General features: G+C 40.4%; 1 protein-coding gene across 1 annotated transcript in view; it reads right to left on the bottom strand.

Annotated features, from left to right (window-relative positions):
* Positions 1–9,702, bottom strand: part of LRIT1 (leucine rich repeat, Ig-like and transmembrane domains 1) — a 57,825-nt gene extending 48,123 nt beyond the window's left edge. Inside the window, exons 1-2 of the mRNA XM_021284418.2 lie at positions 9,569–9,702; positions 7,971–8,074 (exon numbers count right to left, since the gene is read on the bottom strand). The gene's annotated coding sequence lies outside the window, so the exon portion shown is untranslated. The remainder of the gene's footprint in view (positions 1–7,970; positions 8,075–9,568) is intronic.
* Positions 9,703–10,502: the final 800 nt, after the last annotated feature.

Below are 10,502 nucleotides of genomic sequence, written 5' to 3'. Positions count from 1 at the left end.
TGTACAGTACATTACAGTGACATGAAAACACTCCCACGCAGGAGTGGCCTCCCACAGCTCTTCAAAGCAAGACCTCACTTCAGAGGGTTCCCTGTGCACCGTGTTGCGCTAAGTAGCTGTGGGGTCCAGTTGTTCCTGTCTGCTCAGAAATCCTACCCTGGTTTCACACTGCACCTCCAAATCTGAGTAATTTTTCCTGTCATTCATCTCCACCCTAAATACCATAAACGAACGCTTCTCAACCAGTCAGGCCCATAGCTGTCCTGGCCTAGGGGCTTCTTCATACAAGTTAAAAAGGCTCCTGACTGAGTGAAGAGGGGCAAACGAAGCATTTGAACAGACTAGGTGGACTTAAACAATTCCTTGGTTCTGATTCATAATGCCTTGGCTGCGCACTTCCTACCAAAAAGTGGAGGAAATGAGGTTGCTCATGGCTCCTTTATTGGATCATGGATAATTCTCGCTCTCTCCACAGAAGAAAAAAAAAAAAGTTTCCAAGAATAGGTCACCAAAGCAAAAATCCTCTTCTAGCTATAACTAGTTTTCAACATGAATTTATCCACATTAAGAAAAACTGGCTGACAGCCACTAAGAAGTGCACCAAAAAGTAGGCTGTGTTACTTCCAGAAAGATGTCTGAAAGCAAACTGCAGTGCATCAAGAAGCCAAACACACGCTTCCGGTTTATTAAAGTTTATGCTTAGCACAGTCAGCCTTCACCGTCACCACAACAGCGCTGGCCCAGTGCCCTCTGGCACTGCTGGTTGTCCAGACCCTGCCAATTAATATCTGCCACCATCCTGATAAAGCCTCTCACAACAAGGTCCCATATCTTGAGTATGTTTTCACACTCTGGAGAATCCAAAAAGGCTATAAACAGGATTTATATTACTCTAACCAAAGTACAGCCCAGGGGCTGCAAAACACTCCCATACAGATAGTATCCCACCTACTATAATTTAAAAAAAGAGAAATGTGTAACCGTTGGATGGTTGGATGCATTCAGCAACCCCACTTAAACCAGAACAGCCAATCTGGACATCAGTGATTAATACATGTCCTGTCACTAAAGAAGAGAAAGAAGAGAGTGGCTACAATCTGCCCACTTTTGCAAATAATTAGACAGCACTTCAGGCTACTTCACATTAGCTATTGCAGCCCTTTATTGGGGAGGGTTTGAACAACTGTTCATTATCAAAATAGAAAAGGAAAGTGTGCCCCTCCTTAGAGTTCAATTACTTGTTCAATTCAGTATTCAACTACTCTTAGTACACAGTGATCGACAGTATTATATCCAGTATTACTGAACCACCCTACTATCGCTCTTACAGGCAGTCTAATTCTGCTCATTTTCCTCATTTTTGTCAGAGTGAATATTTTGATGTCCTGATGAAAAACAGACTTCTGAAGAAGAAACAAAAGGCCATTTTTCCTCCTTATCCCTAGACACAAACAGCATAAATTCTTCAGGTTTTCATTCACAAGACAGAAATGCCTCACACCTTAAATAGCATCTCTTGGAATCCTATTTTCAAGGCTATTAAATGCCCGGAGCTCCAAAAGAAGTTACTGTGTCCTCAATAATGCTACAAATCAAGGCCTTGCTGACTCAGCTTTCCTGCATTGCCCACACTTACAAACACCCTACAGTTCAATAAAAGGGAGATGAGTTTTTCTGTAGTGCACATTCTTCATATGCTCCATACACTTTGTGATGTATTTTTTTCTAGCACCTCTTGTACATCTGATCAGGGCATTACAAAGCGATTTAGCAATAGGGTCAGGGAAGAATTTGCACTGTTGCCAGCCTATCATCATACTACTTTAAATCGCATTGCCGTAAAACAGTGAAGTGCACTTGTTTTGTCACCACAGGGAAAAAAGGATTGCCAAATTCCTAAACACGGACCCAAGTGCTGATAATTGTTTTGGTTCAACAAGCTGGGATGCACAGACTAAAAGTGCAATGTAAGATCCTTATAATACGACAATGGCAAGTGTTAGTCACAAGTAACTTATCCTTCCCATCATGTCTCACCTGAATTTCTGTTCATGTTTCACCTGTGAGGATGGCCAAGTGGAGACTTACACCTAGCCTATGATACTGAGAGTTTGCCTTTTGGAGCTAAAATGAAAAAAATATTTAGTACAAGCTGCCTTGCATACATATTCACACTTAGAGATCATTCCTCAGAGGATTACGATCAATGATCTGTATGAGCTACCCTGGACAGGCAATACTCATACGGTAAATACTCAAAGGATGCTTTGTTATGAAAATAAGCATTCCACTTTCTGCAGAGAAAAAGAGGGGATGGACCTGTTGCATTAAGATTACGTAAAAAAATAAGAATTTTTAAATGGTAAACACACATGCCCATACATCTGTTTTAGCTGTTGTTTGGAAATTTGCTAATGTAAGTTAATTGCGTATTATTAAAAGATGAAAGGATCCAATAATAACAGCAATTCTAAGAAGATGTCAATAAGATGCAAGTTTGAACCATTATGAATATAATTAAAATTGTACATGCCAGAATTAAGAATTATTTTTTAACACTTTAAGACCCTTGGATTTCCACAGGCAGGATTTGCTCCTGTGTTACCCGTGTATGAAATTTTTCAAAGCGGGTTTTGTTCAGAATGCACCATAAGACATCAATAGTTCACTTACATATGAAAATCAGCAAAGAAAATTATATAATTGGAAACAGAGAGCACACTTCCAAGTGCTAACAGTGAGAGTGCTAAATTTTCAATGTGCTTTAGATCTTGACAGTGAAAACAAACTATGTTTTGGCAGACAATAGTTGGAGGTTCTAATTCCTGGAGAAGTCACTATCTGGATTTTCTTGAACAGTGAAATAACAGATTATTTCCCTCATGGTATTCAATGATTTGTGTTCACTGCCTCAGGATTCCTTCCACTGAATTACACAAGGAGGTACTACAGCAGCATTGCTGATTTCTCTCTCCACAAGATGACCCATCATTCAAACATGGGCAGTTTTGCAAGCAAATTATATCACATTAGATAAGAAGTCATGCTGAAAAGCAGCTGTACAAGCAGAAGCTTAAAGATGCTATTAACTATAGATGATGCAGGGAAAATGCCATTAAACAAATATAGACAAGACAAAACCAATGTTTTGATGGCAATATTTGTCAGCTTTTTCATGACTGAGCTGGGCTCAGTTCAAACCCCAAAGCTGATCGGCACTCCGCAGTTATGGTTCTGGCCCAGCAACATGTTGAGTGGCAGCATATCCTAAATATTCCATTGAATGACACCTCTGATGATGGATAAAATGTTGTATTTCCAAGAGGGCTCTGCAGCCTCTCCTTCTACAGGAAGGTTTTGACTTTCTTGAAACAGATAACAAAGAAAAATCTTAATGGAGACAAGATAGTGGGCTGATTTACTGAGTTAGTCCTTTATCCACAAGACAACATATTGAGATACTTGGCACAGACATGCAATATATCCAGCTCCTGGAGGACTGTCCCCAAGTCTGAGTTTGGTACACAAACACTCTCCCAAAGTGGGATCCACACATAAGGTAGTGAAAAGCATCTTGAAGAAACCATTCATATGAAAAGAGGATTTTTTGTTTCATATCCCACCAGCTTGGGCTTTGGCACCGCATTGACCCACTTCCCTACAGCCTGGTTTCAGCAAGGATTCAAAACATAGGACAACCTGAAGCCTACCTTTTCGTACAATGAGTAAGAAATCACTGTTATGGCCAAAAGAGATGCTTTTATGCAACAGGACTCATCTGGGAGTGGATGGATTCAAACCCATTTGTCCTTAACCTGATGGCAGTCAAACACACAGCTTCTCTTATACAGGAGAGCCACAAGGCTCTTGCAAAACTCTTCCATTTCCCTACTGACCCTATACCTTTTGCAGAAAAAATAATACAAGATTTTGCCACTGAAGGAGTAGAGAATGAGAAGAGGAAATCTGGGATTGATTTGACTTGACTAGAAATGAAAAAATCAAGATCAAGATGTTTGCTTCCAGGACAAAATTGCAAAGGCTTGTGTGTTGCTAATGAATGCTTTAATTTACAGTATCACAGTATGTTTGGGATTGGAAGGGACCTCAAAAGATCATCTAGTCCAATCCCCCTGCTGGAGCAGGAACGCCTAGGTGAGGTTGCAAGATACTTGTGAGTAAAATATGACAAATTACACCTCCTATCAAATTAGTACATAACATATCCCAAGGACTGAAAACTAGGCTACAGACAGATCTTAAAATACAGTTGGTGGGCAGGTACAACTGAGTGGGGACATTTTTAAGCCAAAGAGACTTTTGCTTGATCCTTTTTTTTTTTTCTTCGCTATGCTATAATCACATATTTAAGTGACTTAAAAAATTGCAGAGTAGTAACTAAGAGACAGATGGGTTATAATTACAGGCTGACCTGAGCCACCAGGGTAAATACTTGTAACCTAACAAAATGTATTTTGCTAAGTATTTGAAATCCAAGAATGGCAGTCACTTATATTTACAAGATGGAAGACTTTGCTTTGAAAAACAGAGCTCAGAAAAGGATTTAGGGGTCATTATATATAATCGCCTCAATGTAAGCTGTCTGGGCAATGTTACAGCAAAAACGACTAAAGAGATTCTTGAATATACCCCATTTCCCTGAGAATAAGACAGGGTCTTATATTAATTTTTGCTCCAAAATTAATTTTTGCTCCAAACTTTTGTACATGTGTAGCTGCCTGGACATTATTTAAATGGACTTTTAAAATGAACAGTAACTCAGGCTTATTTTTGGAGTAGGGCATATATTTTGAGCATCCTCAAAAATCCTGAAAAACCATGCTAGGGTTATTTTTGGGATAGGTCTTATTTTTTGGGAAAGAGGGTACAGAGGAAAAGGGGGAGGGGATGGCGCAGGGCAAGGCATGAAGTAGAAATAATGAAGGATTCCAGCATCTCTTGGCAGCACTGCCAAGACCTCTACTAGGTTGCTGAATCCTGTCTTGGTGTCTGCATTTTAAAGAGGATTTGAAGTCATTGGACAGAGTTCAACTGAGTGTCACAAATGAATTCTTTGGCTTTAACAAAAAGCCCAAGCCTTCTGACATGAAGGGTAAGGAATGCAGCCTATGCAGCTCACTGAAGAGAAAGCATAGACATACTTTCATCACACTGTGTAGGTAATTGGTAATTTTATGTAGGCACTTGGGGATATATATGTGAGGAGTTTTCCAATCTGACTGGCAAAGGTCTAATTAATAAAAGTTGAAGCTGGATAAATTCAACCTTGAAATAAGGGAAAATTTCCCAGCAGTAATGAAGACAGGAACAGCTTATTAAGGAACTAGTGAAACCACCACCACTTGCAGCCTTTTAGACAAAGACAGATAGCTCTGAAGATACACCTCTAGCCTGGTTTCAGGATAGATTATTATGGTTGTCCTTCCTAGCTCTGTAATCTGTGAACCCTTAGGTCCGCTAGGCATACCTTTAATTCCTCAGCCCTTGGTGAAACAGCACTGTCTATGCTGTAATAAATGTGCTTGCAATGTTTCTGTGGTAGCTCAAATTATGCTACAGGGGCAAGGATGAAGAGTTAGTGTTGTGGGGTCACATTGCCCTCATGGTCAGGGACAAGGGGTGATAGGGGGAAAGAATTTCTGACTCCGAAATGCATGAGACTGGAACCAGAGAGGCACTGGGGGGATGAACCAGAGCTTCTTCTCAACAACTGAAAAAAAAAAAAAAAAAACATCTTTTTCTCTACACCTTGCTTGTTCTAACAGATGCATCTATGTTGCAGTCACAGAAACAGCTATGTATAGCAATAGACACCCCACAGGAACTTTAAACAAATTGGCCTGCCATACATGGGACATCAGACTAAATAATCTTACAGCATCTGAAGTTGTTTCTTTTGCTTGTGTTACCCCAAGTTTTCTTCCTTTCACAGGTCACTGGAGCAAAGAAAAAGTGCTCACATGGAATGATGTTTTAACCCAATGTCCCCTTAGAGTAACTGGGTGAATGCAGTGACTTCCAGGCTAAATGAAGGTAAGCAAGGCAAGATGAAACCTTGTCAGTTGAGCAAAATCGCTTGTCTATGAACTCCAGCTTCCTCCCACTCTTCTGTTCTGGTCTGATACAGGCATTCAGCCCTGACAATCAGCTAGAATTTTGACAGGTGTTTGAGAGATCATGATCTATTCCTAAGGTAGGAACAAGCAATTACCACAGCAGCTGGGTGGCCATTAGCAACTCTATTTTGGCAGATAAAAACAAAAGAAAAACAAAATAAAACAAAATCACCCTGCAATATGATATCTGGGTCAGGACTTAAAAACAAACAAAAAAGCAGAGAGCATAAAATTTCATTCTTCAATAGCACTGGAGAGTAATCAGCCCTTGGGAAGCTAAGAAAGTTTTCCTCTACACACAGCCAAAAACTATTTTGAAATGTTTCACTGCTTTTTTTTTCAAACTCACCCACAGAGCAGTTAGAAAGTGGAACACATCACAGACATGGTCAGATCTGATCTCAGTGTGCTTGCTGAAGGGAATCACACTAGCCAACATCACTTGTCTAAAAAGTTAGGAGCCACCAGGTCTTGTATGGTTCCTCTGCTCATTCAGAGGCAGGGTCCTCCAGAGGAAACTGCATGCTAGAAGGCATTGCATTGCAGGTGCACAGACACACTCTGCTCTCCCCATCTGTCTATTCCACAGCAGGCACCAGCATCTCAGCCACTATCACCTGAAGGTGGCATTTGAAATTACAGATATACAGCAGTAAGTTTAGACCAGAAACACCAGTGGAAAAATGCAGGGTTCTTGACTTCAATGAAAATGCACTCAGCAGCCAAAATTAGAAACATTAATCCCATGGCATTGCCCATAATTAAAGGCTCCATCTACCAGCGAGCAGCTGTGTAACTACTGCTAGCTGAACCTCAGTGCTTCAAAATGGGATTAGGTTGAAATGAAAGGAAAAGCAAGCACAGCAAGCATTGATAAGACAAGCAATACCTTAGTGTGTCTTATATTGATCAAACAATAGAACTGGTTTATTGGTATCCTTTTGCAGTTCTTCTTTCTGGTAATTCCTTACCAGCAGAAATGAGAGTACTACAAACAAAACAAAGTAATTCAGGACTAGAAGCATGTCAGCATCCTATTATCCAATAATCTATGCTTAGATCCTGCATTAAGCATTTATTAACTTATTTTTGCTATAACATTTCAGAGAAATGAGCTTGCCACTGAAGTCTATTCCATTGCCTTACCACTACAAGAGAACACTATGCCTCAGACAGAATATACAAATAAAGAATTATCCAAATAGATGGTGATCTCTCCTTGGGTGTCTTTAAATGGTGCATGTTGCTTTTCTGACTGAAAATTATTTGTAGATATGGACAAATGACAGGATAGCAACAAGAAAGAGTCATCCTGTGGGGAAGGTGCCATATGGTACACAAATCCCATTAAGAGGGCTTAATTGTTATTTTAAAGCCTACAGGCAAGTAGGAATAAAAAGGAGCCCAGTTCAGATATTCTCTAGATGCCAAATTTGTTTATGTTTTTGTCACACTGAGAATGCAAGATCCATCCTTCCTCCTGCTGGCAGACATTAAATATGACTGAAAGAAGGTGGAATAACTCTGAGTTACTGTAAGCAAGCACAGTAAGCCAGTGCTGTGCATTACCTCTCACCAAGTCACCAGGCTCCTGCAGCGTTTATATGCTAGCAGCCAGTTGACAACTTCACTCAGAGAAACTGGTTCATCTACAATGCTCCAATGGGATTTTCCCGGTTTAAAATTTGTTTGTGGCTCTTTTCAGATGTAACCCACCCTCCTGATGGAGCCATAAGGCCAGGGCTGCAAACAGAATTACTATTCACACATCTATTTCTGCTTTCTTTTTTTCCCCCTCCCTGCCCACTCTGTCCAGGTGGGAAAATAAATTACCTGGGAGGTCTTTTCAGGCAAGGTGGCTGTGCTGCAACCAAGGGGTAGTACTGGAGCTGCAATCGGCATTTGTTCCTCACATCCCAGGCTGGGCATTCTTGTCACTGTCATGTTGAAAGTAACATGAAGAGGAGCTGGTTAAGTATAGCTTCCAGCAGTTAAAAATAATGGCACAGAGGTGGCTTGTCAAACTTCAAGCAGCAGAAAAAACTGACCTCTGAAAAAGTATCCTTGCTGTTCCATCAAGGGTATAACTAAAGTGTCTAGTTTGATTTTATTAAATCAGTGTATGGAAATAGTACATAATTTAGAATCACAGGCTTTGGTTAAAGCTTGGATTGCAATGTTTCAAGCAGGTCTGAGGCCCAATTAAAAATATTAAGTTCACAAAATTTAATCCATCTTTATCTTTTCGCTTCTATGTGACTCTTGTTAGCTCCCTAAAATTAGATTTTTAATCTCAGATTGGCACCCCATTCTCTGCCACTCAAGTATCACAAACAGTGAGAAGATTATGGCCACTTATGTAGTATCTATTTTCCTATAATCCTTTTAGCACCATAAATGCTAAATATAGCACTAAGTTTAAATTAGCTTTAACCTCAAGTTGACTCCAGTTAACTCCACAGGAACAGTCATTAAAAATCCCACCACCCCAACAAAAAAGCTAGAAATATTTCCATACTTTAAAAAAAAAAAAAATTAAGCCATTCAGTGCATATGAACAGATCACCTCAACAGGGGTGAATTCTCTAACAGCTTTTTGGAAACCTAGGACTTCTGAGCTATTACTCTGCCACACATGGGTAGATTGGTTACAGTACTCACTCTTACAAACAGCCATCCCAAAAAGCCCGACAAGAAACTGAGGTTGCTCATGCAGCTCCTTTATCCTGGCTATATTTGCAAATGGTTAACACTGAACTCACAGCATTTGTGAATCAGACTCCCACTAGTTTTTCCAGACAGCCTTTTGTAGGCCACATAAGACCTTCACAAGGAAAACCGATACATCCCTTACCTAAGGGAGGACCATCACTACACTATTCTAAGTCACTATAGTGAGAACTGAAACAGGCTCAAAACCCAGAAGAGGAATGATCTCAGTAAAACGACTCCAGGGAACCCTGCCTTTCACTTGGCAGGAAGAAAGACTTCAGGAAGAAAGACATCCTCAGCATCAAAGCAGGAGTTTCAGGAAGGCTGCCAGAGAGCAGAGGTCTCCCACATTTCATGCAGAGACACCCATAACTGGCCCCAGGGAACCAGTGCCAGCTCCTGCTGACTGAGCCAGCTTTACAGCTGGGCTACACTCAGGCTGCCAGAGCCAGAACTTGGGTTTTATTTAGACATTTATAGGTTAAGTACTTACTCATGAACCTATATGCTCTATTTCTGCCTATGCAACAGCACCTTACTCTGGACCAGCTATGTTTTTTCATCAGCCAGTTTGCCTGAGGAGCATAACAGCAAATGAATGCTAATGAACCAATCATCCTGCAGTAAACAACCATCAGGTGCAACACCCTTAAAGTTACAGGTTCATCTCAAATCTTAGTACTGGATTTAATAAGGCTGCAAGTTTCTCCATGTCTTACCTTTGCCCTTTTCAGGTACTACATGGAGAGAAGGGAAGTCCATCCTCAGCAAGCCTGGCATTTTCTCATACTCCAGGGAAAGAATGACTGCCAAACCCTACCCTAGCATGGGAAATGACAAAGAAATGCAAATTATATCTGATTGTGTCTGCCTGTCCATTTTGCTTCAGCTTGTTAGGAACAATTAAACAGATGCCTAAAGCTGAGCAGTAAAATGACTACCCAGGAGCTCTTCCCACAGAACTTTCCTCCTTCACTTGGAGGACTGCCACACACACAGATTGTGATATTCTCAAATGTTCATTACTGAGATACACTCATCTGTTAAATACAGATTGGAAGGAGAGCATAGATAGAGCTGGTCAAAGGAGAAATAATGAATCAGAAAATGTTCTTGTGAACTGTCATGACCACTACTGAAACATTTGGTGAGCTTCTGTTTAAAAAGCTATGAAATCCCAGCAAAATAAACAAACACATTGAAAAAAGTGGTATTAGGATTCTACATCAAAAGCAGAATCAAATTGGCTGTAAGCCTGAAATCCAGAGCCCGTAGTAATAAGCATGGCCCTCGTGCTGTTTGCAGATTATTTTCCTTAAGAAGCATCAAATTTATTTTCTGGACCAGTTGTATAGTAGAAGAGTAAACAAAATGTTTTCGACTACTTCTGGATACAAAAGCAAGGAGTGATAAGACAGTAACCAATAGAGAAAATACCAGGAGGAAATATAAGATTTGGTTATTTATTTTGAGCCTCCTGAAGCTAGACTGAGCACCTAATGGACCCCAGCAAAAGAGTCGCAGCCTGAAGAGCACTCAGTCTCACTGAATCACAAAGAAAGAAGCAGCACCAAAGAGAGAAGTGGAGATAAAAGATGAAGGACAAGAACACAGTGGTAGAGTCACATATTTGGAGGATAAATTTCTTCAGTT

This window comes from Columba livia, chromosome 6 (assembly GCF_036013475.1).
Source record: "Columba livia isolate bColLiv1 breed racing homer chromosome 6, bColLiv1.pat.W.v2, whole genome shotgun sequence".
Taxonomy (NCBI): domain Eukaryota; kingdom Metazoa; phylum Chordata; class Aves; order Columbiformes; family Columbidae; genus Columba; species Columba livia.
Note: the sequence above shows the minus strand (reverse complement) of the source record. Positions and strands in the feature narration are given on the sequence as shown.